Here is a 13,625-nt window from a genome sequence, read left to right on the forward strand (position 1 = left end):
AAATCCAAATGAATTAAGGTCAAATCTGTCATTGAAAGCTTATGGTCTCTGTCGAATAACTATGTGCAATGGTGAGCTGCGCTGGATAAATGAAAAAGTTGGTCTATATCTAAAAAACTTGAGAAGCCAAAGACAAATAGCCTGACTATATAGTGAATGTATTATACCCCCATCCACAAGGGTTCATATGAATAGAAATATGAATAATCAGTGACTGAAAATTATAATTAATTTAAATGCATACATAAATAAATTAATTAAGTGCAGTGCATAATTAAATTCATTAATTAAATAAATACATTGATTATTTATATAAATAAATAATTTGAATCTAATTCAAATGTGAGAAAACCAAAAGAAACTAAAACACTAGTGGCAAATAATGTGAGCTGACCTCACCAGGTGTACCCCATCAAAAAATCCAGGAATAGATGAGTAAAAAATATTGAATAAAAATTAAAAGAAGGAATAATGAATTACCTTAAAAATTAAACATATACAAAGATGGTTTCAACAAAATTAAATTTAATTCAGTATGTAAACAAAAAGGAAATAATAGTCCAAACCAGTCCCATAAATAGTAACAAGCCAAAATAGTAATAGGTCGTCCAAAGTGAGATGGAAGGCTAACACCCACGTAACTGTGTGAAAAGGAATCCGATACAGCACCTCCACCAATGAGTAATTAGAGACGCTTACCAGAGCGTAAGATCTCAGTGTTAAATGAGATCAAAAAATCATGTATATGGATAGTCTGGATGAACAGTCACAGGGAACCACACCGAACTCTCCTCAACAATAATTCCAAGCGATTAAACGATAGTGCCCCAATATTTCTTGTCCTCATCCACGTTTCCATTAGTAATGTCTGTCTTCCTGATCAGACTTTAGGTCATGACCAAAACCATGTCTGTCGAATGTTTAAGAAGCTTCAACGGAGCAACGAAACTCACTGTATAATGCTGCAATCATACATTCCCGGTCGAATACTTTGACTACAAGCTATAGTAGGATTCTAATGTTGTACGTCTTCTATGGGTTTTTAAGGCTATTTGCATTGCACACAGATCATGTTAGCATTAAGGAAAAAAAAATTAAGAAAAAAAAGTGTGTGGGGGTCCCCCGAAATTCCATACCAGGCCCTTTGGGTCTGGTATGAACATTAAGGGGAACCCCGTGCCAAAAAAAAGACGTGGGGGTCCCCCTCAAAATCCATACCAGACCTTTATCCGAGCATGCAACCTAGCAAACCACAGGAAAAGAGGGGGGGCGAGAGAGCGCCTCCCCTCCTGAACTGTACCAGGCCACATGCCCTCAACATTGGGAGGATGCTTTGGGGTCCCCCCCCAAAGCACCTTGTCCCCATGTTGATGAGGACAAGGGCCTCATCCCCACAACCCTGGCCGGTGGTTTTGGGGGTCTGCGGGCGGGGGGCTTATCAGAATCTGGAAGCCCCCTTTAACAAGGGGACCCCCAGATCCCGGCCTCCCCCCCTGTGTGAAATGGTAAGGGGGTACTTACCCCTACCATTTCAACAAAAAAGAGACAAAAGTGTTAAAAATGACAGGAGACTGTCTTTGATGAGTCCTTTATTAAAGTCTTCTTTCATCTTCTTTCTTCTGGTCTTCTTCATCCTTCAGTTTCTTCATCTTCTTCCTCCATCTTCTTCTTCCTCCAATCCACTTCTTCTTGCTCCGGTGTTCTCGTCCGGCATCTTCCTCCACGGTGTCTCTTCTTCATTCTCGGGCCGCTCCGCACAATGGGAAGCTCCCGCTGTGTGACGCTTCTCTTCTTCTGACAGTTATTATATAACGGAGGGCGGGCCACCCGGTGACTCTGCCCCCCTCTGACGCACGGTCCCATGCATCAGAGGGGGTGGAGTCACATTGTGGCCCCGCCCTCTGTTTTATAAGGACTGTCAGAAGAAGAGAAGCGTCACACAGCGGGAGCCTCCCATTGCGCAGAGCAGCCCGAGAACGAAGAAGAGACGCCGTGGAGGAGAAATGCCGGACGAGAACACTGGAGCAAGAAGAAGCGGATCAGAGGAAGAAGAGGATCGGAGGAAGAAGAAGATGGACGAAGAAACCGAAGGATGAAGAAAAGAAGAAGAAAGAAGACCAGAAGAAAGATATGAGATATGGAAATGGAATCTCGAAAAGAACAGCGCCCAATGGGCCTGACGAGGTCTTAAACGCTTGGCAGTCCGCAGGTATTCGAGATTCTTGTGATCCGTGAATATTGTGATGGGATGAGTGGCTCCTTCCAAGAGGTATCTCCACTCCTCCAGAGCGAACTTGATGGCCAATAGTTCTTGGTCACCTACATCATAATTTTTCTCCGGTGGGCTCAGTTTCCGAGATGCAAAGGCCACTGGATGTAACAGAGCTTTAGGTCCTCGACGTTGTGAGAGGATAGCTCCCGTGGCTGTCTCGGAGGCATCTACTTCCAGTACAAAGGGTAGTAATGGATCGGGATGCTGTAGAATAGGTGCTATGATAAACTGAGTCTTTCGTTTGCTAAAGGCTTCTTGGGCTTCTTGAGACCACTCAAATCGGGTGTGTTGGGGGGTTAGCTGCGTGATGGGGCGACTGTGGAAGAGAACCTGCCGATGAATCTTCGGTAGAAATTAGTGAAGCCTATAAATCATTGCACGGCTTTCTTATCTCTTGGAGCAGGCCATTCAAAAATTGCTTTGACCTTTTGGGGGTCCATGGAGATCCCTTCGGTGGAAATGATGAATCCTAACAATTGAACTGTGGTTGTTTCGAATTCACATTTCTCTGCCTTAAGGTACAGCCGATTTTGTCGGAGGATGATGAGGATTTTCCACACGTGGATCCTGTGAAGTTCAAAAGAAGCAGAGAAAATAAGGATATCATCCAAATATACCACTACAAAATCATCAAGATAGTCTCTGAAGATATAATTTACTAAATGCTGAAATGTGGCTGGAGCATTGCACAGGCCAAAGGGCATCACTAAGTATTCATAGTGGCCAAATCTAGATCTGAAAGCTGTCTTCCACTCATCACCAGCATGGATTCGGATGAGATTGTAGGCACCCCGCAAGTCCAATTTGGAGAACACTTTGGCAGATCGGAAGCACTGGAATAACTCAGGCATAGGTGGAAGTGGGTAGCGTTTTTTGATTGTAACTTTATTAAGTTCCCTGTAATCAACACATGGCCTAAGAGAACCATCCTTTTTTCCCCACAAAGAAAATACCCGCCCCTGCTGGTGAAGAAGATGGGCGAATGAACCCCTTTTCAAGATTTTCATCAATATAGGCTGTGAGAGCCTTTAGTTCAGTCTCGGATAAGGGGAGAATTTGTTCAAAAGGGATTTCGGAGCCGGACAGCAATTCAATGGGGCAGTCTTCTTTTTATCAAAGATGTTCTTAAACTCGGAATAGGCCTGAGTAATGTGCTGTAGGTGATTAGTGGGGGGGTCCACTGTCATGCAAGGGGCTGGAACGGAATCAAAACAGTGCTGCATACAGTAGGCGGATGTAAAGTACACTTCCTTCTTGTCCCAACTGATCTGGGGATCATGAGCCTGCAGCCAGGGAAGTCCCAGGATGATAAGGAACATGGGAGAAGATATTAGATCAAAACGTAGAAGTTTCCTATGACCGGAATCTCTAATGGTAAGTATGGGTAGTGTTTCCTGTGTTACTGGACCAGAGCGTGGCAAGGATCCGTCAGCTAAATGGACTAGGAGGTGCGTTCCTTTATTCCGGCACGGAATGAGCAGCTGCTGTGTAAGGGAGATGTCCAGGAAGCAACTACATGCCGCCGAGTCAATCACGGCTGGGAGTGGGATCTTCTCTTCCGCCAGCTGTAGAGAGTCCCATAAGTTTGAGCAAGACCACTATTCTGGTAGTTCATTATACACTATGGAGGCAACTTACAGGGTCTCACGGGGCAGTTGTGAATGAAATGTCCAAGCCCTCCACAGTATAGACATTGATTGGCCTGGCGTCTCCGTTGTCGGTCTTCTTGGGCAAGATGAGGACGGACCAGACCCAGCTGCATGGGCTCACCCTCCGGAGCCGAGGTTCCTGAACTGGAATGGGCGGATATGGGGCAGTGGCCTTAGGGAGCATCCAACTGGGCCGAGGGGCCTGGGGGCATTCAGAGCGCTGCTCACGCATCCCTCTGTCCAGTTTTGTGGCTAGCTGGATTAATTCTTCCAGGGAGGCGGGAGTCTCTACCAGGGCCAAGTCGTCCTTTAGGTTTTCTGAAAGCCCTAACCGGTATTGATAGCACAGTGCCGCTTAGTTCCAGCCGGTGTCAGCTGGCCACTTGCGAAACTCAACGGTGTAATCCTTCACCGGTCTCCTCCCTTGTGAGAGGGCATGCAGGGTAGCCTCAGCTGTGGCAGTACTCTGAGGGTCATCAAATAATTGTCCCATGGCCTCAAAGAAGGTGTCCATAGAGTTTAATAAGGAACTTATCTATTCCATAAGGCTGTGGGCCCAGACTTGGGGTTCCTCAGTCAAAAGAGAGATAATAAATCTGACCTTAATGATCTCAGAAGAAAAAGTCCTGGGTTGCAGGACCAAGTACAGGGAACAGACATTCTTGAAAGCTCTGAATTTCTTTTGGTCGCCTGAAAATTTCTCAGGCATGGGCACTCGAGGTTTGGGTACTGCTATCATCATAGTGGATGAAGGCTGGACTTGGGGTGCGTAGGCACCGCTGGCGGAGGCTTGCGTAGGATTTGTGGGTGCAGGAGCTGTGGCTAATTGCCGAAGCAGCTGTCAATCTGTGCATAGCCATCCTGCAGCTTCTTTACTGCTTCCGTGAGTGCCGAGACTTGCTGGCACATTACTTCCAATGGAGAGCCCGCTCTGTTGGCCTCTGTCATGGCTGGTTCATACTATCATATAAATGTACTTACTGAGGTCAAGATGCTGAGAGCGGTCGATGTTGCGACTCGGCGCAGACCATCCCTGAAGATGGCACAGAGGGTGGTTGTCACCAAGAGGCACAAGCTACCAGTAGGACAGTCACTTGCTAGCAGATAAGCAGGTAGCTTGGGCAGAGTTCGTGGGGGTCCAGGAACAACAGTAGTAAGTCTGTAAGGAAAAGGCAGAATCCAGGAAGCAGGGGGTCAAGCACAGTTCAGATCAAAAGACAACAGGTACCAGGAATGCTGAGACAGAAGGATAATCCAAAAGCAAACCAGGGGTTGATCATAGGAGATAACAGACAAGTCCAGGTGCACAAACACATTCTGAGAGCGGGAATCCAAGGTCAACCCAGAGGTCGGGTCAGGAGAAGATCAGAAAGGTGGATGAGGCAATCCGGGTCACAACGGGTAAGACAGGTCACAAGAGCAAGCGTGGGAATCACAGGAATCTGAAGATGAACCAGCAGTGTGTTTGCATGCCAATACTTCCTTTATAGGTCAGCAAGGGGTCACGTCCTGCGTGTGCGCTCTTGTGCACATGCACGTGCGCTGTAGCGCATTTCTATTGTGCACAATTGTGCGCCAGAGCGCCGTATCCGTGCAAATGCGAAGCCTATTACCATGACAACATGCCAGCGTGCTAGGTGTTATCCTGGACTCTGAACTCTCCTTTTGGCCCCACATCCAATCACTTCCCAAAGCTTGCCGTCTCAACCGCCGCAACATCTCCAAACTACGTCCCTTTCTAACCAATGAAACCACAAAGCTCCTGATTCACTCCCTGGTTATCTCTCTTCTTGACTACTGCAGTTCCCTGCCTTCAAATAGAATATCCCCCCTTCAGTCCATCATAAATGCTGCTGACAGACTCTTCCACCTTACAAACCACACAGTGTCTGCTACCCCTCTCTGCTAATCCCTCCATTGGCTGCCACTTGCCCAACAAATTCAATTCAAAATACTAACAATAACTTACAAAGCTATCCACAACTCTGCCCCCAGGTACATCACTAGCCTAGTCTCAAAATACCAACCTAATCGCCCTCTTCATTCCTCCCATGACCTCCTGCTCTCTAGCTCTTTCATCACCTCCTCCCATATCCGCCTCCAGGACTTCTCCCGAGCCTCGCCCATCCTCTGGAAATCGCTACCCCAATCTGTCAGACTGTCTCCAAATTTATCCACTTTTAGGCGATCCCTGAAAACTTTCCTCTTCAGATAAGCCTATCCTGCCTCCATCTAACAATTGCACTATTTTCTCCATTAGCTCATTCCCCACAGCTATTACCCTTATGTATAACTTTACCCTTCCTGCCAGATTGTAAGCTCTAATGAGCAGGGTCCTCTCATTCCCCCTGTTTAGAATTGTATTGAATTGTATTGTAATGTCTGCCCTAATGTTGTGAATCGCTGCGTAAACTGGCGGCACTATATAAATCCTGTATAATAATAATAATAATAATTTTATTACATTTATAGGGTATATCAACACAGCTTATAATAAAATAGATACAATTCCAATCATCTTCTGGGTTGATGATGCCCAGTATCCTTCCAGCCCCTTCTTGTGAATTCAGGATTCAACAAGCTTCTTGTGAGTGCATGGACCCCATTCCTGTGGGAGATGGTGTCACAATAGCATCTCATACAATGATAGCAGTGAAGCTCTCTGCAATGGGGGATCACCTAGCACCGTGGAAGTGTTGTAGAGGAAGCAGACCCCACATGTCCTGTGACCAGCCAAAAGACAAATATATAGAGAAAAAGAATAATAAAATAGAAAAAATGGGCTTTACATTGTATTGAACAGTATATTTTAGAGTTACATATGTAAAAGCATAGTATAGGTTTGCTGTAGAAGATGTCAATCTCTTGTTGTTCTTCTAATGTGCAATTCAAGCATGCTAAAGCAAAGATCAATCCTTTAACAGTAGGCCTGTGGCTGTGCAATTTTAACAGCTGTACAGAATGCAGGGGATGAGTCCTGGACAGGTGCTATGTTACGCACATATTTGGATTGTGGTTCCTTTAAAAGGGATGGCTTTAGTGTTATCAGGGGTCTTCACCCATATAGGGTGAGATGTTCCAGGACAGTGCAGTGATAAAGGAGAGGACTAGCTTACAGTTCTTTCTACATTATTATGTTCCTATTTGGGATGCAAGATTTTGGAGGTTCTGAGAGATATTTGGGTGGGAAAGAAACTCCACCCATGATTACGAGGACTCTGGTTACAAAAGGGTAATCTTAACAACAGGAAACAGCATCTAAAAGACTGGAAGTTCCTAGTGCTGGTGAGGGGAGTAGTAGGAGTTTGGAGAGGAGACACCTGTTGTTACATACCTTGTGGCAGAGCCTGATGTGTAGAGGGAGGCCACTTGTACAGCCCTAGCTTGGAGACCACCGATGTTGTGACTTGTGACTGGTTTGGGCAGACAGCATGTGGCAGGAGCTTGACAGGCATCTGGCAGGTAGCAGGTGTAGAAGAACTGCCAAAATTCAGCAGCTGAAGGACCAGCAGGGACCAGGTAGCATGCAGAGCAGGACAGGTGGATGATTGGATGCAAGGTCAGATGAGCCAGGTCAGCAACAGATGGTTAGATATAGGCATAAAGGGCAGGCAACATAGAATCAAGCAGGAGGCAGAGCAAGTCCAGAGACAGACCAAGGTCAGGGCAGGTAAAGTTCAAGCAAGGTCAGGACAAGTTGGGTTAATAACAGAAGTCAACACAGGTAATATCTGTAGATCAGACAGCACTGGCTAAGAGAACTACTGCAGTATAATTAGTTTAATTGGCGCCAACATTAGCAACAGGCGTGCACGTTTGCCCATGCATATACACATCTGCACATGGTTATGTACAGAAAAATGGGCACCTGCACATCTGCGCCTGCGCACCCGTGTACATCTTGAGGCTTCATCTGTACTATGGCTAGTGCCTTCCTGATACTTGTTCTGCCTGTGGGCTTGAAGCTGCTAAAAAAAAGTTGGGACTGTCCTGCCAGTGGCTAAATCCCTTATGTGGCTGATACCTTGTTATATTTAATTTGTGGTAATGATGATTAGGCTTTTTTTTTTTCTTGTCACTGGTGTTAAGCTGTTTATGTTTGTTACTTTAAGCACTGTTTGTCTGTTTCGAAGAAAATAAAACCTTTTTATGTTTAAGAGAAACCGATTTGTATGTGATCCCAAAGCACTATCACAGTAGCTATCATCCCTGAACTTTACATCACATAAATGGTTTAGAAGTCAAGTTGGTAAAATAAGCTTACTGCAGTTTTTTTTTTTTTTTGATTCTACAGTACATTCCCTATTGATTAAATTTGATAGAATTGCACAAATATCATGCAACATAGAAATCTGCAATTGCCACCATTTTATTCTAGAGGGGTTTGATTTCAGAAAAATATTAAACATTTGGGGTGTTAAATAGTTTTCTAGAGAAAAAAAAAACAGATTTTAATGTGTACATAGTTTTGTTTAATCGAATTGGATGATAGACAAACAAATTAAATTATGTCATTATAGCTTCAGACACAGCCTACTTATTGACAGATCATAAGAAGCTGATTTTCATGTATGTTTGTCCTAAATATTATATTATGTTGTGTGGGCTTGGTTGTCTCATTATAAAGCATTATTATCAGATCCTAATGTTAGATGTTCTTTCATTTTGTACTTATTATTTGCATCATTGCATAGTTAATATGGTAGCATTATTTTTTGCAGCTGAAAAATTAATGTAACTATGTTACTACAGTGTATGAGCCATAAATAATTTAAAACTAAATTATCAAGTAAACTGTTACCTTCTCAGAGTATACATTAAACCAATATGTCTGTTGTCTCTTCCTGGAGTTCTGAGCTCTGTGTTGGAGGAGTACATCAAATAGGGTCTCAGGGGGATGAAAGCTTTCTCTGCTGCTCTCCTGTGTATTCATTTATAAACACACACATTTTACTGTTTATTGAAGGCACTGGCTGTAAAGAAATGATCCAATTATGGCTTCTGCATAGAAGGCATTGAATCACCAGGTAAGAAAAGCAACACAATTATTAGAATATTTAGCTGTATGGAATAAAAGGAGCCATATTACTGTCCTTTGTAACACAGACCCAAAAGGTACAGTTGACGCTGAAATTAAAATGCCCAATGTGGTTTTCAAATCCCCCTGGAGTATTCTTTCTATATTATTTATCTCATGGTGTTCGAACTCATTAGTATATATATTTTGCAACTAGGAAAATGCAGGCCCATAACTTTGGGAGCACAACTTCATCTCATTTTAGGGTTTAAAGACAATATATAAATATCTCACTTCAGTGCTATGTGCATTTTCAGACTTAAATTTGTGGAAAAAAAATATTTTCCCTTGTTTTTGTTATAAAGGTTTGTTTTCTCCTTCACCGATGGGCCCTGATGAGGCTGCACTAATGGGCACTGATGAGACGGCACTTACGAGTAGAATTGATGGGCACTGATATGCAGCACTGATGGTGTCATGGTCGTCTCCGGAATCCAGTGGCTCATGGAAGACCCATCCACGGAATCTCCTCGTTGAGCGTTAATAGGTTTCCTTGGGCACGCCTTGGCGCGAACGGACGCACGCGGGTGCAAGTGGGTACGAACGGGCGCACGCGGGTGCGCGGTGTTGCGAACGAGCGCACGCGGGTGCGCGATGTTGCGAACGAGCGCACGCGCGTGCGCGGGGTCACGAACGGCTGCACGGTTTCACGTGGGCGCGCGCAGGCACGCCGTGCGACCGTTCTTAGCACCCAGAGGGCCTCTAATGCCCCGTACACACGAGCGGACTTTTCGACATCCAAACTCCGACGGACTGAGTCCGGCGGACTATCCGATCGTGTGTGGGCTGCAACGGACTTTAGCGAAGCTAAAGTCTGACGGACTTTAGAAATGAAGCATGCTTTAAATTTTCCCGACGGAACTCCGCCGGACCCGGTCCCCTTTGAAAAATCCGCTCGTGTGTGTGCTACTCCGACGGACTAAAACCGACGCTAGGGCAGCTATTGGCTACTGTCTAGGAACTTCCTACGTCGAATCCAGTCGTACGTCATCACGTTCGACTCCGTCGGAGTTTGGTGTGATGGTGTGTGGTCAAGTCCGTTCGGTCGAAAAGTCCGCCAGAACTCCGTCGGAACTCCGGCGGAACTCCGGCGGAACTCCTTTGGAGGTCTGTCAGACTTAATCCCTCTCGTGTGTACGGGGCATTAAGGAATCAGTTTCAGTGCCTCGGTGCTGTCCAGTCTACAGTGTTCTGGTTACTCTGCCTCCTGCTTACCTGATTGTTCCTGTTCTGTTCTACCCGGCCTGCTCCTGACTATCCCTGCCTGCTGCAAGCCTTGACCCTCGGACTGTTTGACCTCGCTTCTGCCTTCTCCTATGTACCGCTGCTGCCCGCCTGTTGTCGACCCGGCTTGTATTTGACCCCGCTTGTTCTGTCAGCTGTTCCAGTCTGCCATCCGTGCTGCTGCTGTCTGCTGTCTGCCTGCCAGCTGTTCCAGTCTGCCATCCGTGCTGCTGCTGTTTGCTGCCTGCCTGCCAGCTGTTCCAAGTCTGTCCATCTGTGCCCGCTGCTGTCTGCTGCCTACCTATCAGCTGTTCCAGTGTGACCATCTGTACCCGCTGCCAGCCGCTGACTGCTTACCAGTTGTTCCGGACAAACTACCTGTGTCAGCCGTTGTCTGCCGCCAGCTCCAGGGCCAGTCCTACTCTTCACCTGCTTGGCACTTGTGCCCTCTGAACTCTAGAATCCCTGTCCCCACTTCCAGGGAATCTCGAGCCAGAGGCTTACGAGAGGCAGCTCCCTGCACTCCAGGCTCCTTCCACCAGGTACGTGACAGTACTGGACAGCCATGTCCGAGCCCACGCAGGGAGCCTCTCCTATGGATGAGCTCTGCCGCCATCTTGCAGGACTCACTCAAGCGGTGAAGAATCTACAGGAGGGCTATAGCCAGCTGGAGGAACGGGTCCAGGCCCTGTCTACTTCCACTCCAGCCGTTTCCGGGACTTCTGTTACACCTTCCGTGGTGATGTTGCCCCCTGAACCTAGGGTGCCCATACCCGAAAGATTCTCTGGCCACCGAGGAAGATTCCGGGCTTTTCACAACTCCTGTGAGCTTTTCTTTGCCCTTCAACCTAGGACCTTCTCCCTTGAAGCCACCAAGGTGGGATATGTCATCTCCCTATTGACCGGCGAACCTCAGTCCTGGGCTCATCGCTTACTGGAAAAGAAGGATCCTTCTCTCGAAACCCTGGACATCTTCTTTCAGGCTATGTCACGGTTATATGAAGATCCACAATTAACCGCCACCGCTGAAGCGGCTTTGCACACGCTACAGCAAGGCAGTCGACCCGTAGAAGACTATGTGTCGGAGTTCCGACGCTGGAGTTCTGACACAGATTGGAACAATGCAACACTACGTTACCAGTTCCGTATGGGTCTTTCGGAACCCTTGAAAGACGAGCTAGCCCGAGTGGGCATTCCAGAGACTTTAGAAGCCCTAGTGGATCTCGCTATCCAAATAGACAGACGCTTAAGAGAACGTCGCTTGGAACGGTCCACGACAACCCCTCGTCCAGTGTGGATGCTACCTCGGGTTTCTAACTCCCCTCATCCAACCTCTTCTGCTTCCACCACGGTGAATCAGGATCCTCCCGAACCCATGCAGTTGGGCCTACTTAGACCTTCCTTGACGCCTGAAGAACGCCAGCGCTGTCGGGCAGGAAACCTCTGTTAATACTGTGGAGAACCAGGACATTTCGTGTGCACTTGCCCTGCTAAGCTCCGTAAGTGCCTCTCCGTGTCTCCTGCCCTTACTTCTGACTTACCAAGTACTACTTCCCATCTGACTGTATCCATTTTCTTGCAGCTCCCAGGAGGGAACGTCCGGACCAATGCCATTATTGACTCAGGAGCTTGCAGTGGCTTTATAGACTTATCCTTCGCCTCTAAACATAACATTCCCCTTCGGCCCAGGGCAAAGGGACTTTCTATACATCTGGCCGATGGTTCCACTCTCAAGTCTGGTCCTGTAACCCAGGAGACTCAGCCCTTACTGACTTCCATTGCCGGGATCCACCAAGAGTTGCTGTGTTTGGATGTCATCACATCTCCTCTTTTCCCTATCATACTAGGCATGCCCTGGCTGAGGGCACACAACCCCCAGATTGACTGGTCCACTGGAAGATTGAAATTCCTTTCACCTTACTGCCTCCAACACTGCTTGTCGGGAACCGACCAAGCCTCCTCCTCCTTGCTCTGCCTGGAAGTTGACGCAGAAACCCGTCAGGCTGTACCTCCTGTCTACCACGATTTCCTGGATGTTTTTTAGCAAGAAGGGTGTGGAGACCTTACCCCCTCACAGGCCATACGATTGCCCTATAGAACTGCTTCCAGGTGCAGAAATTCCCTTTGGGAGAATCTTCCCACTATCAGAAACTGAGTTGGTAGCCTTGAAAACTTACCTGGATGACAACTTAAGAAAGGGATTCATACGTCCCTCCACTTCACCGGCGGGCGCGGGAATCCTCTTCGTAGAAAAGAAGGACCAAACCTTGCGCCCCTGCGTTGACTATCGGGCACTCAACAAGATAACTATTAAGAACCGTTATCCTTTGCCACTTGTGCCGGAACTATTTCAAAGACTGGGGTCCGCAGCAGTGTTTTCGAAACTGGATCTTCGGGGTGCCTATAATCTTGTTCGCATCCGAAATGGTGACGAATGGAAAACCGCCTTCTGTACTCGCTTTGGGCATTTTGAGTACCTGGTCATGCCCTTTGGTTTATGTAACGCCCCTGCCACGTTTCAGCATTTCATCAATGACATTTTCAGAGACTATCTAGATCTGTTCGTCATCACCTATCTGGACGACATCCTGATCTTCTCCTCCTCCCTGGCTGAACATCGGGAACACGTCAGGAACGTGTTATCCTGACTCCGACTTCACGGACTATACGCCAAACCGGAAAAATGTACCTTCGAACAACGAAGTATTCAGTTTCTGGGGCTGATTATCTCCGTAGATGGCATCGAGATGGACCCTCAGAAGATTTCTGCCATTCGTGATTGGCCCGCTCCCACGGACAGGAAAGGGGTCCAGCGGTTCATCGGATTCGCAAATTTTTATAGAAAATTTATTAGAGGATTTTCTACCATTATTGCTCCCATCACGAGATTAACTAAGCAGGGCCTGAAGTTCCAATGGTCCCCAGAGGCTCAAGAGGCCTTCACCACTCTGAAGGATTTGTTCGTGTCGGCCTCTATTCTTAAACACCCTGATCCGACTCGGCCATATATTCTGGAGGTCGATGCCTCCGAGATAGCGGTTGGGGCGGTACTCTCACAAAGACATGGACCTAGATCTCTTCTGCACCCAGTCGCGTTCTTCTCCCGCAAGCTATCCGAGGCAGAGGGCAATTATGACGTCGGAGACCGGGAGCTATTAGCCATCAAAGTGGCTCTCGAAGAATGGCGCTATCTGCTGGAAGGAGCAGCGCATCCAATCCTCATTTACACGGACCACAAGAATCTGGAGTACTTGAAGTCCACCAAGAGATTGAGACCACGTCAGGCCAGATGGGCTCTTTTCTTCTCCCGATTCTCCTTCCACATAACTTATCGTCCTGGGTCAAAGAATACCAAGCCAGACGCTCTCGAATGTTTAATGAACCCGAAACCTCCCCTCATCCA

Source organism: Lithobates pipiens, unplaced genomic scaffold, assembly GCF_037356315.1.
Source record: "Lithobates pipiens isolate NorthernLeopardFrog02 unplaced genomic scaffold, aLitPip1_a1.2 Scaffold_8, whole genome shotgun sequence".
NCBI lineage: Eukaryota > Metazoa > Chordata > Amphibia > Anura > Ranidae > Lithobates > Lithobates pipiens.